General features: G+C 38.2%; 1 long non-coding RNA gene across 1 annotated transcript in view; it reads left to right on the top strand.

Moving 5' to 3' along the window:
• LOC309606383 overlaps positions 1–19,893 on the top strand; it is an 805,264-nt gene that overhangs the window by 709,860 nt on the left and 75,511 nt on the right. Inside the window, exon 13 of the long non-coding RNA XR_014231787.1 lies at positions 1,917–2,012. This is a non-coding gene — a long non-coding RNA (uncharacterized lncRNA). The remainder of the gene's footprint in view (positions 1–1,916; positions 2,013–19,893) is intronic.

The following is a 19,893-nucleotide window of genomic DNA, read 5'->3' as shown; positions in this document are numbered from 1 at the left end:
CTCTCAAGAGTTGTTTGCACTGAGCCTCCAGCAATTTGTCAGCTACAGTTCAGGTTTTCCTACCCTTTACTGCTTCCTAAGGCACTTCCTGCTCATGCATCTCTGCTCTGGTGAGTGACAATTCCCTTTATTCACCTTTTTGTCTCTCTTATCTTGGGAGCAGTCAGCTGCCCTGTGTCTTCCCCCTCTCTTATGGATCTAAGAAGAATTGCTGACTTTTTTCAATCTGTTTAGCTTGTTGCTAGGGTGGAGTGGTGCCTTCAAACCTCCTTTCATTCAAAACCAGAAGCCAATAACCATCATTTCATTTTAAGAAGTGGACAGATGTGTTCTATTTGCCATGATTAATGAATACCCACATATCCAGGGACTCACAATATTTTTCTCTTGATTTTCCATTTTATACTTTAAAAACTTACATATGATGCCTACTTGTTTTTGACCTGTCTAGCCCTGTCAATAAAATCTACAACAGGGATTCATTTCTTTATTTTTACTGTCTGTCATATGCTTCATTAAAGGAAAATATATAAAATAATTCCAGTTAAATAACAACTAACATTAACTTGCAAAAACATGAAAATTCTTACATGTAGATATTATTAGTTATTATTGTTTTCTTTTGATAAATAACAAGATTGGAGTACTGGCAACAAAATTCTAACAGCAGTTTCACTTGAAGTTAACCTTTTTTAGAAGCACACCATTAATCAAATCCAGAAGAATTCTTTTTCAGGACTAAAAAAAAAAAAAATGGAGCTTGACTGGATACATAAAAAGCAATGAATTACTATAGTTTTAGGAATAATTTTGCAAAAGAGTTAGGGGGTGGAATAAAGAAGCACAGCCAGACTTACTTGATTGTAAACATGTGCATGTGAAGTGAACATCAGATTATGTACTGTATACAAAGATGTAAACATAGCATGGTTCTAGTTTTAATTCAACTCATTCCTCACTAAGGAATGGGTGAAATTGTCTAAGTGCGGCTAAGGCAATTGTAAATTTTTTTTTTTTTTTTTTTAATACTGCTTTCCCCAGTTTTGAGGCCCTAGCTGGAGTTCCTGTTCTTGAGCAGCAGTGGATTAAGTACACACTCCAACACCTCTCTTGTCAGGGCTGGGGCTCTCAGAATCAGGGAATGCTATGTACTAACCCTAATTGCCCCAGGACCAGATGTCAGATAACTAAGGATAGTTTCCTATGTCCCTCAGCCTGAAATTATTCACATTGGCCAGTCCACAGGGAGCCTGTGAAACCTCGCTAGCCCCACCCCATTTGCCATATATAAGCTGTGCCCTATAGCACAGCATGCTGTTACCCTGTCTGCAGAGACTACTCCCTGTGTGGCCCTGCCTGGAAGCCTTCTCTTGTTTGGAGCTCTAAGTAACAAAGAGTTCTGCCTTTCATCCATCTGAGTGTCATTGTGTTGTGCCCACCATCAAAAGGATCTTTAAATATTGTAAAAGAGAAATTCTCAGACTTTGTACTCTCTATCTACTTACTCATCTGCCAACCAGGCTCAGCATTTCATTTGTGTTCACTGAAATATCTGCTTCCTTTTCTCATCATTGAGGACAAACTCTGTGATCAATATGCCAGTGTACGATATATAGTGTGAGCAAGGAGAAATATGCCAGTGTACAATATATAGTGTGAGCAAGGAGCTCCAGGTAAAGAGTAGTAGGAAATGGGGTGGATAAATTTTGTAACGGGGAAAATGAAAAGGGACTCTATGTTATATTACTGTCCAGAAATGCATATTTTAAGTGAGACACTGTGTTTCATCACTGAATTCTCATAATTGCTCTGTTAAAAAGAAATAACAGGCCCAAAATGAAGTTACTTGCGCTAAACCCCACATCAGCGAACCAAAATTTAATACCTAACCTAACTGCAGTTTCAACTTCTTCCAGGAATGTAAGCTTAAACAGTCATTCTGGAATTTCCTGGTCAGCAGTAGAGAGGTAACCTGCCTGATAGACCACTTCTATCCTCCAAAGAAGGATGAGGTAAATCCACTTTTTCCTTGTCCCTGTCTCCTTCCGTCTATAAAAACTTTCTATTTTGTATGGCTCCTCAGAACTCCTTTCTATTTGCTGGATGGGATGCTTCCAGATTCATGCATTGTTGAAAAAGCCAATTTGATCCTCAAATTTACTCAGTTGAATTTTGTTTTAAACGACCTGTTAGGTAGATGTTCTTATTTAACTTTTTTTTTTTAGATTAAGAAATTGAGGCATGGAAGGTTTAGGTAATATATTTAAGATCACAAAAATAAAAAGTACTGCAGCTGAGTTTTGAAACCGCATTGTTAGATATCAGAGTCTACCACTTAATCCCTGTGGTCATCGTTAGCCAGTCACAAACAATTCTGGAGCCCAGAATCGCTGTGACCCATTTAAATTAGGCCCAGACATGTGACTTTAGCCAAGGTAATGCAAGCAGCTGGGGCATGTGTAACTTCACAGTAGAAACTTAAAGTTGTGCAGTTACTTGGGGCACACTCTTCCTATTTTAATAGTGATCTTGGATTAAGGTTAAAATTAAGCTTCTGTCAACTTTGTTCCTTGAGTGACTGTAATGGCTTATGTTGGGCAGGTAACAGGGATGAAAGATTAAATTTTGTTGCAGTAAGTCTCTGAAATTGTGAAGTTGTTTGTTATTTCTACACAGCCTTGTCCACCTTGACTGACCAAACAACTCTGTAACATGTTTTTGTTACAATAAGAGAAGCTACTAGTAGAAATACCTTGGAAGTCTGGCAGGAGAAAAAGTAATAGTGCCTCTATGAGGGGCAAAAAAGAAAGGGAGCACATAGAAATCTTGAGAAGATGAGGAATAAGAAGAAAGATGAGGCAATTATCAATAAAATGAATTGTGTTCCACTCCAACCTACTAAAATTAGTAGAAATGCAGAGATCTGAAATCAAGTCAAGTGACTAGAGTGGGCAGCTGGTGAGGATTACCCTGTCCATAGATTTTAGAAGGTGGCTAACAGATTATAATTATATGGGATAAATCTGAAATAATTGTGTGATAGGGCCTATATGTTAAACATACAGTTTCATTCTGTGCAGGAAAACAATAAAGCATTAGGATTTACAGGTGGGGTTTATGAATGGGTATATGAATAAAGTTTACTCAAGGCTTTGAAATTTCTTTATGAAATTTAGACAACTAAACTAGTGTTTGGTATGTTTGTGTCCATATGGATTTATTAAAGTTAACTAACATTTTAAAATGTTACCACATAGAGGTTGCTTATCCTAAACTTCAGATATTCCCAGAAGTGCTAGTGAAGGAAGATTTGGATGTTGTGATTTGACATTTCAGGAAATTAATCGCCTGGAGAATTCATACAATGAATGCATTAAAGCGTTACCAAGTTTAACAGGAGAACTTACCTGAAAAGGGTATTCACAGACAAATGTAGTATGTGTTTGAACATCAGATTAGATTGATTTTGCAAGTTGATTGTTGAGAAATCCTTGGGAACAGTGTTACAAATGAATGCACTTTTGTCATTAAGATGGCCTCCTTAATGGGTGACTTAGATAAACAAGACAAAAGATTGATTTACCTAGGGAAAAAATTGAGTACTGTGAAAGAATACAAAAAAAAAAAAAAAGCAGAACAGACTTTTGGTACTGCCTTTGTTGCTCATTCTGCTAACCTCACGACAGGCCAATAAATCGGTAGACAAGTTGTTGGGGCAAGGAATAATGACTTTATTTGGAAAGCCAGCAGACCAAGAAGATGGCAGACTAGTGTCCCAAAGAACCATCTTACCTCAGTTAGAGTTCAGGTTTATTTTATACTAAAAAGGGGAAGGGGGGTGATTAGTTGTTGCAAAGTTCTTGGGCAGGAATCCTTTGTTCTTGCAGCTGTCCACATAGGATAGGTCACATGTTCTTATGAACCTCCAACAAGACAAGTGTTATTCTCTGTTCTGCAACTTTTTATCTCCCTATGAATGGACTCTTCAAGATCAGAGCCCTAAGAATAGGCTGTCCTGTGTATTTCAGGCTGTAGGCAACATTCTTTTACAAAAGGTGCAGAGCCAGCCTGACTAAGTACAGGTAACAGAGCACAAAGGTTAAAGAAAAAGAAACAGACCCGGCTTGCAGTCAGATTTTCTCTTCCCTATTACAACTTGAGAACAACTTACTTAAAATAAAAAATGTTTTGATAAAACTCCAAACTTAAAAAATTTAGAATTAGAAAGATGAAAAGCCTCCAGGAGCATGTTGGTCTCATCAAGCAGGTGACCACCGTTTTCCATGTATGCCCTACCAGGAGTACACTTTCCCTACCTGTGAGAATAACTCTGCTCAATTCAACTTCATAGGTAACACGGTTGTGGTGAGATGTTAAACCTAATGAACAGAATAGTTTTGAGAAACATATTTGAGGCTCAAGATGGTATGGTATTCAATTAGAAGTGAGCCATGGCAGAGTTTCGGAAGTCTATGATTACTTAAGGTTTGTAGAATAGAATATCCCGTGTAGCACTGAGATCGAAAATGTAGGATCAGGAGTTGGTTTTAGGGAAGATGTGAAAGTAAAGAGACCAGTTATCTATCTCTCCTCAACACGGAATGATAGAGGAGGCCTAGAGTAATCATAATGAATATTCCTGCTTAAAAAGGGAAAACACAAAGGAGTCACTGATCCAAAACAATTTTAAAATCCAGCCATGAAAATGTTGGAAGATCCTTGACTATGTCCCAAGGCCTCAGCATTATACTGTATGGTTTTTTTCTCTACCCTGTGGGATATTTGATTTAAAATGATAAATATTCCTTCTTAGCCTGTGATATTCTCCTTTTAATGCATTAATACTGCTATAACTGTTATTTTCCCCACACCTTTAAATGTCATTTATATTTCATAAATCATAGCATCTCCTCCACCAGTATTCCATTCCATTCCAGTTCACCTGAGGTGAAAATCTCAAAGATAGCACTTCTAGAACATGCCAGGACTTACCCATATTTTCCCTACTCCCGACAATGGGCTTTATTGCCATTCAGCCAGTGAGTGATCCAATTCCATGTTCTCTTCCTCAGAGTTGGCTTCCTGGGATTGAAGACTCCTAGATTTGGTCTCTAGTAGTTGAATCAGAGGATTTTCTTGTACCAGGAATTTATCAGGGAATGTCTCAATAGAAATTGTTAAGGAAGCAAGGGAGACCAGATAGGGGAAGTAAAGAAATGAAGCTGTCAGGTCTGCAACATATATTGTACCACAGAGGTTTCTTTGTGTTTGTTTTTGTTGTATGTTGTTTTGCTTAGAGGAAAGAAAGAAGATTTGGGGGTCTTTTTTAGTATCCTCAATTAGACTGATCATTGATTATTGGTTAAGGAAGGTTGTGAGGCATAACCTTCCAGGCACCTCCAAGCAAGACATCACCTGCAGCTCAAGGGTATTGCTCTGGAGGGCCTGCAGGTGTGAGCTGCAATTTCTGGTTGCAGATATGTAAATAGCATGAGACACCAAAAATAGTATCTGGTACATGACCAGAGGCATCCTAATTGATGTAGCTTCAAAATTATAATAAATTCTCATTTCTTTCTACCATAACAATTTCCTTTCAATTACAGCTGTAATCCTTCATAGTTATATGTTGTTTGAGGTGAGCATAGCATGCATCCTTTATTACATTTCCTGAGGTACACATTGTTTTCCTTGAATGCACACAATGGGAATTTATAAGTTTGGTTCTGAATGCCAAACCTCAAAAATCCTAAACATAGATATTTCAGATAGGAGAAAATATACATCCTAATTTTCATATCGATAGTTTTATTGACTACTGTAAATCCCAGGTCTGAAGATTTGCTTATTTAACAGAGATCTTTTAACTCAATCAGCTAGGAGTAAGTATCAGAGAAAAATCACTGTGTCTAGCCACTCGAAACCACTTTTCCTTGAATATATCAGGAAGGAAATGAGAGAAAGAGACACACATTTAAAATAATCTTCCTGAGATGAGATTGTTTCAAATTCTGTTGTACCCATTTTCAACTTTATCATCATCACCACCACCATCACCACCACCACTACCATCATCATCATAGAAACTGTAATGCAATAGTAAGCAATGTGCAGATGTCAATGGAAGTAACTTGCAAAAATCAGGTCACAGTATCACAATCCCTACTGAACACACTGAGGAGTGAGAAAGAGTTTAGTTCTAGAAGGAAATTCATGTCTGGCATGCTTGGGGGATCATGTGTAGGGATGTGCTTTACACTAACTAGATCAACATAGTGAGAGATATAGAATTACTTCTCTGTATCCTAAAGGAGGATAAATTGATTCACACTTGTTCAAACTGTTATATTTTTAGTACCTAGAGTGATAGGTGGCACATAGAATCTTTACCTTAAATAAATGAGCAGGTGGAACTTGGATCTCCTGAGTTCCATGGGTCACCATGTCTGTGACAGCAGAAAGAATTCCAGATCCTCTTTCAGCTTCCTTTTACCTCTTCAATGCCTCCTTGCTTGGTCAAAGAAGGGAAAGCAGAAGGAGCCAATATTTTTTCCATGCATGATCGGAGAAAAACAATGTGCTTCACTTGTTATATACATAATTTCATTTAATTTTCAGAATGATCATGCAAGATCAATACTGTAGTTTCTATTATAAAGATGAAGAACTGTACCCCAGAAATACGAGATGGACAAAATAGTAGCTCTCCATTACCATATGTATTTTTCCATGGGATTCACTAATACATAATTGTCACAGATTATTTTCAGTGTCCGTTATTTTAAAAAGGAGAGGAATGCTGATGCTGTGATTCTCACATGGAATGAAGCTTCTTATGCAAGAAACAAGATGAGTCCTCTTATACCAGAATCCGTGCTAGGGCAAACAGGGAAATAAAATTAATGCATACAAACACACACACACACGTACACAAACTATGTTTCAAACTCAGATGTATCAGCTATGGAAACAGGTTCTGACATATAGCTAGTGCTGAAAAGAATTTGTACGGCAAGAAAAACGCTTCTTGGGCAGCAGACCAACCTAAATTTTAATATACTGAGTTCTCCTCTCTAGAGAAGCAGTGTTGGTAGGTGGCATACTGAATTATGTGTTCCAAGCATATGCTTGTATTTCCTACACCCGCTGATGTGGAGAGAGATATAGGGAAAAGTAAAACAAGAAGTTTCAGGAAGAGAGATATGTAATGTTGGCAAACATGACCTGAGAATCACGAGGAAAATAATTTTTGTAAATGATAAACAACTGTTTTGGAACTGTGATTATAATATCCATAAGTGTAGCATTGAGTTCAGACACAATAGAGAGATTTCCCAAAAAATTCAGAAAGGTCTGGTGTAACATGAGATAATCCCAGTGAAGGTCCTGTCTCTCAGAGGGGCTTGTATACCTGATGTCTCTGTATACCAGAATCTTACCTCTAATATTTAGTAAGTGCTCATTCATTGTATAGTCGTATAAATAAAATTTGGAGAAGTTCCTAAGTTAGGGGTTTATGAAGATAACCAGGATAGACTAAAAGTGGCTGAAGCCTCCCTGTGACTGAAGAAATGAATACAATTTATTATACATATGTTCATACAATGAAATATAAGATAAATTGTGGGTTCTGAAATGAATCCCGATGTTCTTCTCTGTGAAGAGCTAAGAATTCTTAACTATTGATGAGTATATAGTGTGGGTGAGGATGCATTCTATATCATTTTCTGGTCACTTTATGTTCTTCTTGTTCTGTGAACTATTCTCTGGAATGTCTTTTGTTTCATGGTCCTTAGTATTCTGTCTCCATTTGTGTGTTTGATCGGTCAGCAGTCGGCACATAAGAAAGTTATAAATCTCAGTGGATTTCAAAAATAAGTATTTCTTTCCATGCATCTCAGAGTCAGTTGGGAAAGCTCAGTAAACTTTTATCACTGTTTTGTTAGGATTTTTCATCCATAAGTATGCCCTCAAAAGGCCAACTTCCATCTTCACATGTTAATGGAAGTAGCTGGATGATTCTGCAGATCTCTGTCTCACTCTTCTCTATGTACTCGTGTATATATTCTTTCTTTTTGTTACTCTCTCTCACTAGGTAATAAGCATTGTGACAGCATGAATGACATTTTTTTTTGGTTGTTTGTTTTTTTTTTTGAAGTTTATTTATTTATTTTTATACAGCAGGTTCTAATTAGTCATCAGTTTTATACACATCAGTGTATACATGTCTATCCCAATCGCCCAATTCATCACACCACCACCCCCACTGCCCGCCACTTTCCCACCTTGGTGTCTATATGTTTGTTCTCTACATATGTGTCTCAGTTTCTGCCCTGCAAACCCGGTTCATCTGTACCATTTTTCTAGGTTCCACATATATGCATTAATATATGATATTTGTTTTTCTCTTTCTGACTTACTTCACTCTGCATGAGAGTGTCTAGATCCATCCATGTCTCAACAAATAACCCAATTTCATTCCTTTTTATGGCTGAGTAATATTCCATTGTATATATGTACTACATCTTCTTCATCCATTCGTCTGTCAATGGGCATTTAGGTTGCTTCCATGACCTGGCTATTGTAAATAGTGCTGCAATGAACATTGGGGTGCATGTGTCTTTTTGAATTATGGTTTTCTCTGGGTATATGCCCAGTAGTGGGATTGCTGGATCATATGCTAATTCTATTTTTAGATTTTAAGGAACCTCCATACTTTTCTCCATAGTGGCTGTATCAATTTATATTCCCACCAACAGTGCAAGAGGGTTCCTTTTCTCCACACCCTCTCCAGCATTTGTAGTTTGTAGATTTTCTGATGATGCCCATTCTAACTAGTGTGAGGTGATACCTCATTGTAGTTTTGATTGGCATTTCTCTAATATTTAGTGATGTTGAGCAGCTTTTCATGTGCTTCTTGGCCATCTGTATGTCTTCTTTGGAGAAATGTCTATTTAGGTCTTCTGCCCCTTTTTGGATTGGGTTGTTTGTTTTTTTAATATTGAGCTTCATGAGCTGTTTATATATTTTGGAGATTAATCCTTTGTCCGTTGATTCGTTTGCAAATATTTTCTCCCATTCTGAGGGTTGTCTTTTGTTTTGTTTATGGTTTCCTTTGCTGTGCAAAAGCTCTGAAGTTTCATTGGGTCCCATTTGTTTATTTTTGTTTTCATTTCCATTACTCTAGGAGGTGGATCAAAAAAGATCTTGCTGTGATTTATGTCAAAGAGTGTTCTTCCTATGTTTTCCTCTAAGAGTTTTATAGTGTCCAGTCTTACATTTAGGTCTCGAATCCATTTTGAGTTAATTTTTGTGTATGGTGTTAGGGAGTGTTCTAATTTCATTCTTTTACATATAGCTGTCCAGTTTTCCCAGCACCACTTATTGAAGAGACTGTCTTTTCTCCATTGTATATCCTTGCCTCCTTTGTCATAGATTAGTTGACCATAGGTGCATGGGTTTACCTCTGGACTTTCTATCCTGTTCCATTGATATATGTTTCTGTTTTTGTGCTAGTACCATATTGTCTTGATTGCTGTAGCTTTGTAGTATAGTCTGAAGTCAGGGAGTCTGATTCCTCCAGCTCCGTTTTTTTCCCTCAAGACTGCTTTGGCTATTTGGGGTCTTTTGTGTCTTCATACAAATTTTAAGATTTTTTGTTCTAGTTCTGCAAAAAAAATGCCATTGGTAATTTGATAGGGATTGCATTGAATCTGTAGATTGCTTTGGGTAGTATAGTCATTTTCACAATATTGGTTCTTCCAATACAAGAACATGGTATATCTCTCCATCGGTTTGTATCATCTTTAATTTCTTTCATCAGTGTCTTATAGTTTTCTGCATACAGGCCTTTTGTCTCCCTAGGTAGGTTTATTCCTAGGTATTTTATTGTTTTGTTGAACTGGTAAATGGGAGTGTTTCCTTAATTTCTCTTTCAGATTTTTCATCATTAGTATATAGGAATGCAAGAGATTTCTGTGCATTAATTTTTTATCCTTCAATTTGACCAAATTCATTGATTGGCTCTAGTAGTTTTCTGGTGGCATCTTTAGGATTCTCTATGTATAGTATCATGTCATCTGCAAACAGTGACAGTTTTACTTCTTTTCCAATTTGTATTCTTTTTATTTCTTTTTCTTCTCTGATTGCCGTGGCTAGGACTTCCAAAACTACGTTGAATAACAGTGGTGAGAGTGGACATCCTTGTCTTGTTCCTGATCTTAGAGGAAATGGTTTCAGTTTTTCACCATTGAGAATGATGTTTGCTGTGGGTTTGTCATATATGGCCTGTATTATGTTAAGGTAGGTCCCCTCTATGCCCACTTTCTGGAGAGTTTTTATCATATATGGGTGTTGAATTTTGTCAAAAGCTTTTTCTGCATCTATTGAGATGATCATATGGTTTTTCTTCTTCAGTTTGTTAATATGGTGTATCACATTGATTGATTTCCATATATTGAAGAACCCTTGCATCCCTGGGATAAATCCCACTTGATCATGGTGTATGATCCTTTTAATGTACTGTTGGATTCTGTGTGCCAGTATTTTGTTGAGGATTTTTGCATCTATATTCATCAGTGATATTGGTCTGTAATTTTCTTTCTCTGTAGTATCTTTGTCTGGTTTTGGTATCAGGGTGATGGTGCCTCATAGAATGAGTTTGGGAGTGTTCCTTCCTCTGCAATTTTTTGGAAGAGTTTGAGAAGGACGGATGTTAGCTCTTCTCTAAATGTTTGATAGAATTCACCTGTGAAGCCATCTGGTGAAGAATACTCTGATATGAGTATTGCTACTCCAGCTTTCTTTTGATTTCCATTTGCATGGAATATCTTTCTCCATTCCCTCACTTTCAGTCTGTATGTGTCCCTAGGTCTGAAGTGGGTCTCTTGTAGACAGCTCATGTATGGGTCTTCTTTTTTGTATCCATTCAGCAAGCCTGTGTCTTTTGGTTAGACCATTTAATTCATTCACGTTTAAGGTAATTATCGATATGTATGTTCCTATGACCATTTTCTTAATTGTTTTGGGTTTGCTTTTGTAGGTCCTTTTCTTCTCTTGTGTTTCCTACTTAGAGAAGTTCCTTTAGCATTTGTTGTAGAGCTGGTTTGGTTGTGCTGAATTCTCTTAGCTTTTCCTTGTCTGTAAAGCTTTTGATTTCTCTATCGAATCTGAATGAGATTCTTACTGGGTAGAGTAATCTTGGTTGTAGGTTCTTCCCTTTCATCACTTTAAGTATATCATGCCACTCCTTTCTGGGTTGTAGAGTTTCTGCTGAGAAATCAGCTGTTAACCTTATGGGAGTTCCCTTGTATGTTATTTGTCGTTTTTCCCTTGCTGCTTTCAATAATTTTTCTTTGTCTTTAATTTTTGCCAATTTGATTACTGTGTGTCTCGGCATGTTTCCCCTTGGGTTTATCCTGTATGGGACTCTCTGTGCTTCCTGGACTTAGGGGGCTATTTCTTTTCCCATGTTAGGGAAGTTTTCTCTGGTCCTTTCTCTCTCTCTTCTCCTTCTGGGACCCCTATAATGCGAATGTTCTTGTGTTTAATGTTGTCCCAGAGGTCTCTTAGGCTGTCTTCATTTCTTTTCATTCTTTTTTCTTTATTCTGTTCTGAGGCAGTGAATTCCACCATTCGGTCTTCCGGGTCACTTGTCTGTTCTTCTGCCTCAGTTATTCTGCTATTGATTCCTTCTAGTGTAGTTTTCATTTCAGTTATTGTATTGTTCATCTGTGTTTGTTTGTTCTTTAATTATTCTAGGTCTTTTTTAAACATTTCTTGCATCTTCTCGATCTTTGCCTCCATTCTTTTTCTGAGGTCCTGGATCATCTTCACTATCATTATTCTGAATTCTTTTTCTGGAAAGTTGCCTATCTCCACTTCATTTAGTTGTTTTTCTGGGGTTTTACCTTGTTCCTTCATCTGGTACATAGCCCTATGCCTTTTCATCTTGTCTATCTTTCTGTGAATGTGGTTTTTGTTCCACAGGCTGCAGGATTGTAGTTCTTCTTGCTTTTTCTGTCTGCCCTCTGGTGAATGAGGCTATCTATGAGGCTTTTGCAAGTTTTCTGATGGGAGGGACTGGTGGTGGGTAGAGCTGGGTGTTGCTCTGGTGGGCAGAGCTCAGTAAAACCTTCATCCGCTTGACTGCTGATGGGTGGGGCTGGTTTCCCTCCCTGTTGGTTTTTTGGCCCGAGGCGACCCAACACTGGAGCCTACCTGGGCTCTTTGCTGGGGCTAATGGCAGACTCTGGGAGGGCTCAAGCCAAGGAGTATTTCCCAGAACTTCTGCTGCCAGTGTCCTTGTCCTCATAGTGAGACACAGCCACCCCCTGCCTCTGCAGGAGACCCTCCAATACTATCACGTAGGTCTGGTTCAGTCTCCCCTGGGGTCACTGCTCCTTCCCCTGGGTCCCGATGAGCACACTACTTTGTGTGTGCCCTCCAAGAGTGGAGTCTCTGTTTCCCCCAATCCTGTCAGAGTCCTGCAATCAAATCCCACTACCCTTCAAAGTCTGATTCTCTAGGAATTCCTCCTCCCTTTGCCAGATCCCCAGGTTGGGAAGCCTGACGTGGGGCTCAGAACCTTTACTCCAGTGGGTGGACTTCTGTGGTATAAGTGTTCTCCAGTTTGTGAGTCACCCACCCAGCAGTTATGGGATTTGATTTTATTGTGATTGCGCCCCTTCTACTGTCTCACTGTGGCTTCTCCTTTGTGTTTGGATGTGGGGTATCTTTTTTGGTGAGTTCCAGTGTCTTCCTGTCAGTGATTGTTCAGCAGTTAGTTGTGATTCTGGTGTTCTTGCAAGAGGGAGTGAGAGCACATCCTTCTACTCTGCCATCTTGGTCTAAATCCCTATGAATGACATTTTAAGTAATAGTTTTCCTTTTTCCTCTCCCTCACTTTACTTCCGTCAGAACCTGCATTCAGGTAAGGAATTAATATTGATCCTTCACCAATCATGCAGTAAAGTAACTATTGGCTTACTTGTTTATTACCTCCTCTGAACAATGAACTACTTTGCAGGAGGTGTTATGTATTAATTACCTTGTATTACCATTTTCATTGTCCAGGATAGTGCCTCTCAAATTTTCATGTGCATAGAATCACCTGGGGTGTTGTTAAAGTGGAGAAATGGATTCAGTAGGTTGGGATTTGGGCCTGAGGTTCTGTGTTTCTTATAAGCATCCAGGTAGTAATGATGCTTCTGCTTCACAGACCACAATTTGAGACATAGTATCGAGTTGCGTTTCACAAATAACTGTAAAGAAATATGGTTCTTTCACCTGTCAGATTATCACTAATCTCACTATTATATTTTAAGATGTGTCACTTAAACGGAACACTTGGATCCTTGGTTAAATATATATTTTTAAAATTTATTTATTATTTATTTTTGGCTGTGTTGGGTCTTCGTTTCTATGCAAGGGCTTTCTCTAGTTGCGGCAAGCGGGGGCCACTCTTCATCGCAATGCGCAGGCCTCTCACTATCGCGACCACTCTTGTTGCAGAGCACAGGCTCCAGACGCGCAGGCTCAGTAGTTGTGGATCACAGGCCTAGTCACTCCGCGGCATGTGGGATCTTCCCAGACCAGGGATCGAACCCGTGTCCCCTGCATTGGCAGGCAGACTGACTCCCAACCACTGCGCCACCAGGGAAGCCCCTTGATTAAATATTTAATGAGAATTTGTTAACATGTATTGGGGTGTGTGCAGAGGAGGTAAGTACAGCTCTGTCTCCTCCTTGTCCTCAAATCACAAAATGTAACATTCTTAGTCTACTGTGTTTGAAGGAGTCTTTCTAGAAGGAAAAGACTTACTACTCTTTTTCAGGGTCATTTTTTTTTTTATGAATGAGAAACTTAGTTATTTCTACAAGTTTTCTTACCCAAACCAAGGCTACTTAACATTAATGACACAAAATTTTGTTCTCTTTGGTCATATAAGTTGAGGAAACTTTGCATATTCTGCATAATTTGCATAATTAATCCTCTCTTATAGAGGATTTCTCAGTTCTGTGTTCATTACTTTTCTCAGTAAGCATAATATCTCAGCTTCTCTTATACCTAAGCCCATCAGAGACATAGCACCTTATTTCTCTGTGACTTATATGGTTTCCTTAACTTTTACGTATGATATAATCTCAGGGTAAAGGTAAATCAAGGGTGGCTATAAGACTCTTTGAGGCCTTTCAGATGGTACTTAGAACATCCTCTCAGTGGAAAAGGGTTTTAAAATTTTTTAAGGGCATCATCCTAGAAATCTAATCCCTAAAATAACTATGAGTAAGTCTAGAGATAAAGCAGCTTGTCTCCTAAAATATTATAGGCTTGGATTTTGTTTAGTGAAGAGGTATATAATCTGATAGATAGAAAACCCACAAAGATTTAAGGGTATTTTTTTGGCCTGGACTAAAAGGTACTGGGATAGCTCAAATTACTTGGGGGTCTCTGGACTCTCAATTTTCTGTGGAATGCAACAGGCTGAGAAAGCTCCTTAGTGGCAATCATGGGCCATTTCTTACAGTCAAGGAAGAATATGTTAGAGGGTGGAATCAAGAATATTGGAGAACAATGGACAAGGGGATACTGGCAAGCAGCAGAACTGGGCCCTAATCAAATAATATTTTCTGCTCGTGGAAAAGGGTGATCCAGTAGTATGTGTCCAGGTGGATTTCAGAAATTCTATGGACCAGTGATTGACATATGCTTGTTATTCCTCTCCTTTTAAATAAGCACATCCATTATTGTTATCTGCCACTGTCTCACCATAGTTTGCTGATTGTTTGCATATCATATAACTTGCCTTTCTAAGTTCAAGGTCTCTGGATCAGAGAAACTATAATCACAGGGCTGAGATATTGGAGTCCTTTATACATCTGGACTTAGAGGATTAGATCCTAGATTTCAATTCTGATGCAGTAATGGGAAATGACTTTTTGAGGTCCTGGAGTAGGAGTAAATATATTTTACATGTAGGAGGAATGTGAATAATTTGTGGCAGTGAAGTATACAGAACAATCCTTTGGCTTACAGTCAAGAACAATGATGCTACCTTATAGGATTATTGAATATATTATTTCTGTAGTATCTCACACATAGAGGATGCTTAAAATGAAGCAAGTATGATTACAGTAATTTGTGTTTATGACATCTCTATAACAACAATGAAAGGTAAACTCATGGTCAGCATTTGGGAATTTAAAGTTTTAAGAGAAGGGAGGAGTCAAGATGGTGGAATAGGAGGATGTGGAATTCGTCACTCCTCACAGGTACATCAAGAATACATCTACAAATGGAACAATTCTCTCAGAGGACCTGCTGAACATTAGCTGAAGACTTTGGACACCCAGAAGGACACGAAAAATCCCCTTGCAACCGGGTAGGACAAAAGAAAGAAAAACAGAAAAGAGGAGTCAAAAAAGGGACCAACAATCCTGGCGGGAAGCTGAAGGTGAGGGGAGGTCCCCACACTCAGAAAAACTCCCTTAGAGTGGGGAAATCAGCTGGAACAAAAATGGACCTTCAGGGGATCAAAGGAGAACAGAGCCGATGGTCTGTGGAAGGCAGGACAAAGTAAGAACTGCATGCGTGATCTGCACCACAGCTCTTTGAATCCCAGCCTGACTCTTCGGTTTTGTATTTATCATTTGTCTTGGATTTGGTGTGTCTGTTTGTTTGTTTTCTTTCTTCTTTTGTTTTTTTCTTTTTATGTGTATGTGAATTGTGTTGTTGTTGCTTTTTGCTTGTTTTTGTTTTTGCTATTTGTCTTGGGTTTTGTTTATCTGTTTCCTTTTCCTTTTTTTTCTTTTCTTTGTTTTTTCACTGGCAATGCAGCACAGCTTGTGGGCTCTTGGTTCCCCAGCCAAGGCTTGGGCCTGGGTCTCCAGAGTGGGAGCACTGAGTGCAGAATGGTGGACCATGAGGCAGTTCCCAGGCCCAGGGAATATTAATCAGCATGTGCTCTCCTGGAGGTATCCATGTGAAACCAAGACCTGGCTCCACCCAACTGCCTGCAGGCTCCAGTGCTGGACATCTCATTCCAAACAACCAGTAAGACAGGAACACAGCCCCACTCATAGAAGACAGGCTGCCTAAAGTCATATTAAGCTCACAGACACCCCAAAACACGATACCTGACGTGGCCCTGCTCATCAGAGGGAAAAGACTCAGCTCCACCCACCAGAGTGCAGGTACCAGTCCCTCTCACCAGGAAGCCCACAGAAGACTCTGCACCAACCTCACCCACCAGGGGGCAGACAGAAGCAAGAGGAGCTATGACCTTGCAGCCTGTGGAAGGAGACCATAAACACAGTAAGTTAGACAAAATGAGGTGACAGAGAAATATGTTGCACATGAAGGAGCAAGGTAAAAACCCACAAGAGCAAATAAATGAAGAGGAAATAGGCAATCAACCTGAAAAAGAATTCAGAGTAATGATAGTAAAGATGATAGAAAACCTCAGAAATAGAATGGAGGCACAGATAGAGAAGATACAAGAAGGTTTAACAAGGACCTAGAAAAACTAAAGAACACACAATCAGTGATGAACAGCACAATAACTGAAATGAAAAATACACTAGAAGGAATCAACAGCAGAATAACTGAGGCAGAAGAACAGATAAGTGAGCTGGAAGAGGGGATGGTGGAAATAACTGCCATGGAGCAGAATTTAAAAAAAAAGAATGAAAAGAAATGAAGAAAGTCTCAGAGACATCTGGGACAACATTACACACAACAACATTCGAATTATAGGGGTCCCAGAAGAAGAAGAAAAAAGGGAAAGGGCCTGAGAAAATATTTGAGGAAATTATAGTTGAAAACTTTCCTAACATGGGAAAGGAAATAGCCAATCAGGTCCAAGAAGCACAGAGAGTCCCATACAGGATAAACCCAATGAGAAACATAACAAGACATATAGTAATCAAACTAACAAAAATTAAATACAAACAACAAATATTAAAAGCAGCAAGGGAAAAGCAACAAATAACATATGAGGGATTCCCTTGATAAGGTTATCAGTTGATTTTTCAGCAGAAACTCTGCAAGCCAGAAGAGAGTGGCAGGACATATTTAAAGTGATGAAAGGGAAAAGCCTACAATCAAACTTCTCTAAGCAGCAAGGATCTCATTCAGAGTCAGTGGAGAAATCAAAATCTTTACAAACAAGCAAAAGCTAAGAGGATTCATCACCACCAAACCAGGTTTATAGCAAATGCTAAGGGAACTTCTCTAGGTGGGAAGCACAATAAAAGAAAAAGAACTACAAAAACAAACCCAAAACAATTAAGAAAATGATAATAGGAACATACATATCGATAATTACCTTAAATATAAATGGATTAAATGCTTCAACCAAAAGACACAGAATGGCTGAATGGATACAAAAACAAGACCCATATATATGCTGTCTATAAGAGACCTGCTTCAGACCTAGGGACACATACAGACTGAAAGTGAGGGGATGGAAAAAGATATTCCATGCAAATGGAAATCAAAAGAAACCTGGAGTAGCAATACTCATATCAGACAAAAAAGACTTTAAAATAAAGACTACTACAAGAGACAGGACACTACAAAATGATCAAGGGAACAATCAAAGAAGAAGATATAACAACTGTAAATATTTATGCACCCAACATAGGAGCACCTCAATACATAAGGCAAATGCTAACAGCCATAAAAGGGGAAATCAACAGTAACACAATCATAGTAGGGGACTTTAACACCCCACTTTCACCAATGGACAGATCATCCAAAATGAAAATAAATAAGGAAACACAAGCTTTAAATGACACATTAAACAAGATGGACTTAATTGACATTTATAGGACATTCCATCCTAAAACAACAGAATACACTTTCTTCTCAAGTGCTCATGGAACATTCTCCAGGATAGATCATATCTTGGGTCATAAATCAAGCCTTGGTAAATTTAAGGAAATTGAAATCATATCAAGTATCTTTTTTGACCACAACGCTATGAGACTAGGTATCAATTACACGAAGAAAATCTGTAAGAAATACAAACACATGGAGGCTAAACAATACACTGCTAAATAACCAAGAGATCACTGAAGAAATCAAAAAATACTTAGAAACAAATGACAATAAAAACACGATGTCCCAAAACCTATGGGATGCAGCAAAGCAGTTCTAAGAGGGAAGTTTATAGCAATAAAATCCTACCTAAAGAAGCAAGAAAAATCTCAAAAAAACAACCCAACCTTACACCTAAAGCAATCAGAGAAAGTAGAACAAAAACGCCCAAAGTTAGCAGAAGGAAAGAAATCATAAAAATCAAATCAGAAATAAATGAAAAAGAAATGAAGGAAACAATAGCAAAGATCAATAAAACTAAAAGCTGGTTCTTTGAGAAGATAAACAAAATTGATAAACCATTAGCCAGACTCACCAAGAAAAAAAGGGAAAAGACTCAAATCAATAGAATTAGAAAGGAAAAAGGAAAAGTAACAACAGACACTGCAGAAATACAAAGGATCATGAGAGATTACTACAAGAAACTATATGCCACTAAAATGGGCAACCTGGAAGAAATGGATACATTCTTAGAAAAGCACAACCTTCCAAGACTGAACCAGGAAGAAATAGAAAATATAAACAGACCAATCACAACCACAGAAATTGAGACTGTGATTAAAAATCTTCCAAACAAACAAAAGCCCAGGACCAGATGGATTCACAGGCGAATTCTATCAAACATCTAGAGAAGAGCTAACATCTAACCTTTTCAAACTCTTCCAAAATATAGCAGAAGGAGGAACACTCAAACTCCTTCTGTGAGACCACCATCACCCTGATATCAGAACCAGACAAAGATGTCACAAGGAAAGAAAACTACAGGCCAGTATCACTGATGAACATAGATACAAAAATCCTCAACAAAATATTAGCAAACAGAATCCAACAGCACACTAAAAGGATCATACACCATGATCAAGTGGGGTTTATCCCAGGAATGCAAGGATTCTTCAATATGCGCAAATCAATCAATGTGATACACCATATTAACAAGTTGAAGGGTAAAAACCATATGATCATCTCAATAGATGCAGAAAAAGTTTTCAACAAAATTCAACACCCATTTATGATAAAAAACCCTCCAGAAAGTAGGCATAGAAGGAACTTACCTCAACATAATAAAGGCCATATATGAGAAATCCACAGCCAACATCATCCTCAATGGTGAAAAACTGAAACCATTTCCACTAAAATCAGGAGCTAGACAAGGTTGCCCACTCTCACCACTATTATTCAACATAGTTTTGGAAGTTTTAGCCATAGCAATCAGAGAAGAAAAAGAAATAAAAGGAATCCAAATCGGAAAAGAAGAAATAAAACTGTAACTATTTGCAGATGATATGATGCTATACATAGAGAATCCTAAAGTTGCTACCAGAAAACTCCTAGGGCTAATCAATGAATTTGGTAAAGTAGCAGGATACAAAATTAATGCACAGAAATCTCTTGCAACCCTATACACTAATGATGAAAAATCTGAAAGAGAAATTAAGGAAACACTCCCATTTACCATTGCAACAAAAAGAATAAAATACCTAGGAATAAATTTACCTAAGGAGACAAAAGACCTGTATGCAGAAAACTATAAGATACTGATGAAAGAAATTAAAGATGTTACAAACAGATGGAGAGATATACCATGTTTCTGGATTGGAAGAATCAACATTGTGAAAATGACTATATTACCCAAAGCAATCTGCAGATTTAGTGCAATCCCTATCAAACTACCAATGGCATTTTTCACAGAACTAGAACAAAAACTTGCACAATTTATAGGAAACACAAAGGACCCCGAATAGCCAAAGCAATCTTGAGAAAGAAAAACGGAGCTGGAGGAATCAGGCTCCCTGA

The sequence above is a fragment of the Balaenoptera borealis genome (genome assembly GCF_965194805.1).
Source record: "Balaenoptera borealis genome assembly, chromosome: 11".
NCBI classification, from domain to species: Eukaryota; Metazoa; Chordata; class Mammalia; order Artiodactyla; family Balaenopteridae; genus Balaenoptera; species Balaenoptera borealis.
The sequence above is the reverse complement of the archived record's forward strand: the minus strand, read 5'-3'. Positions and strand labels throughout refer to the sequence as shown.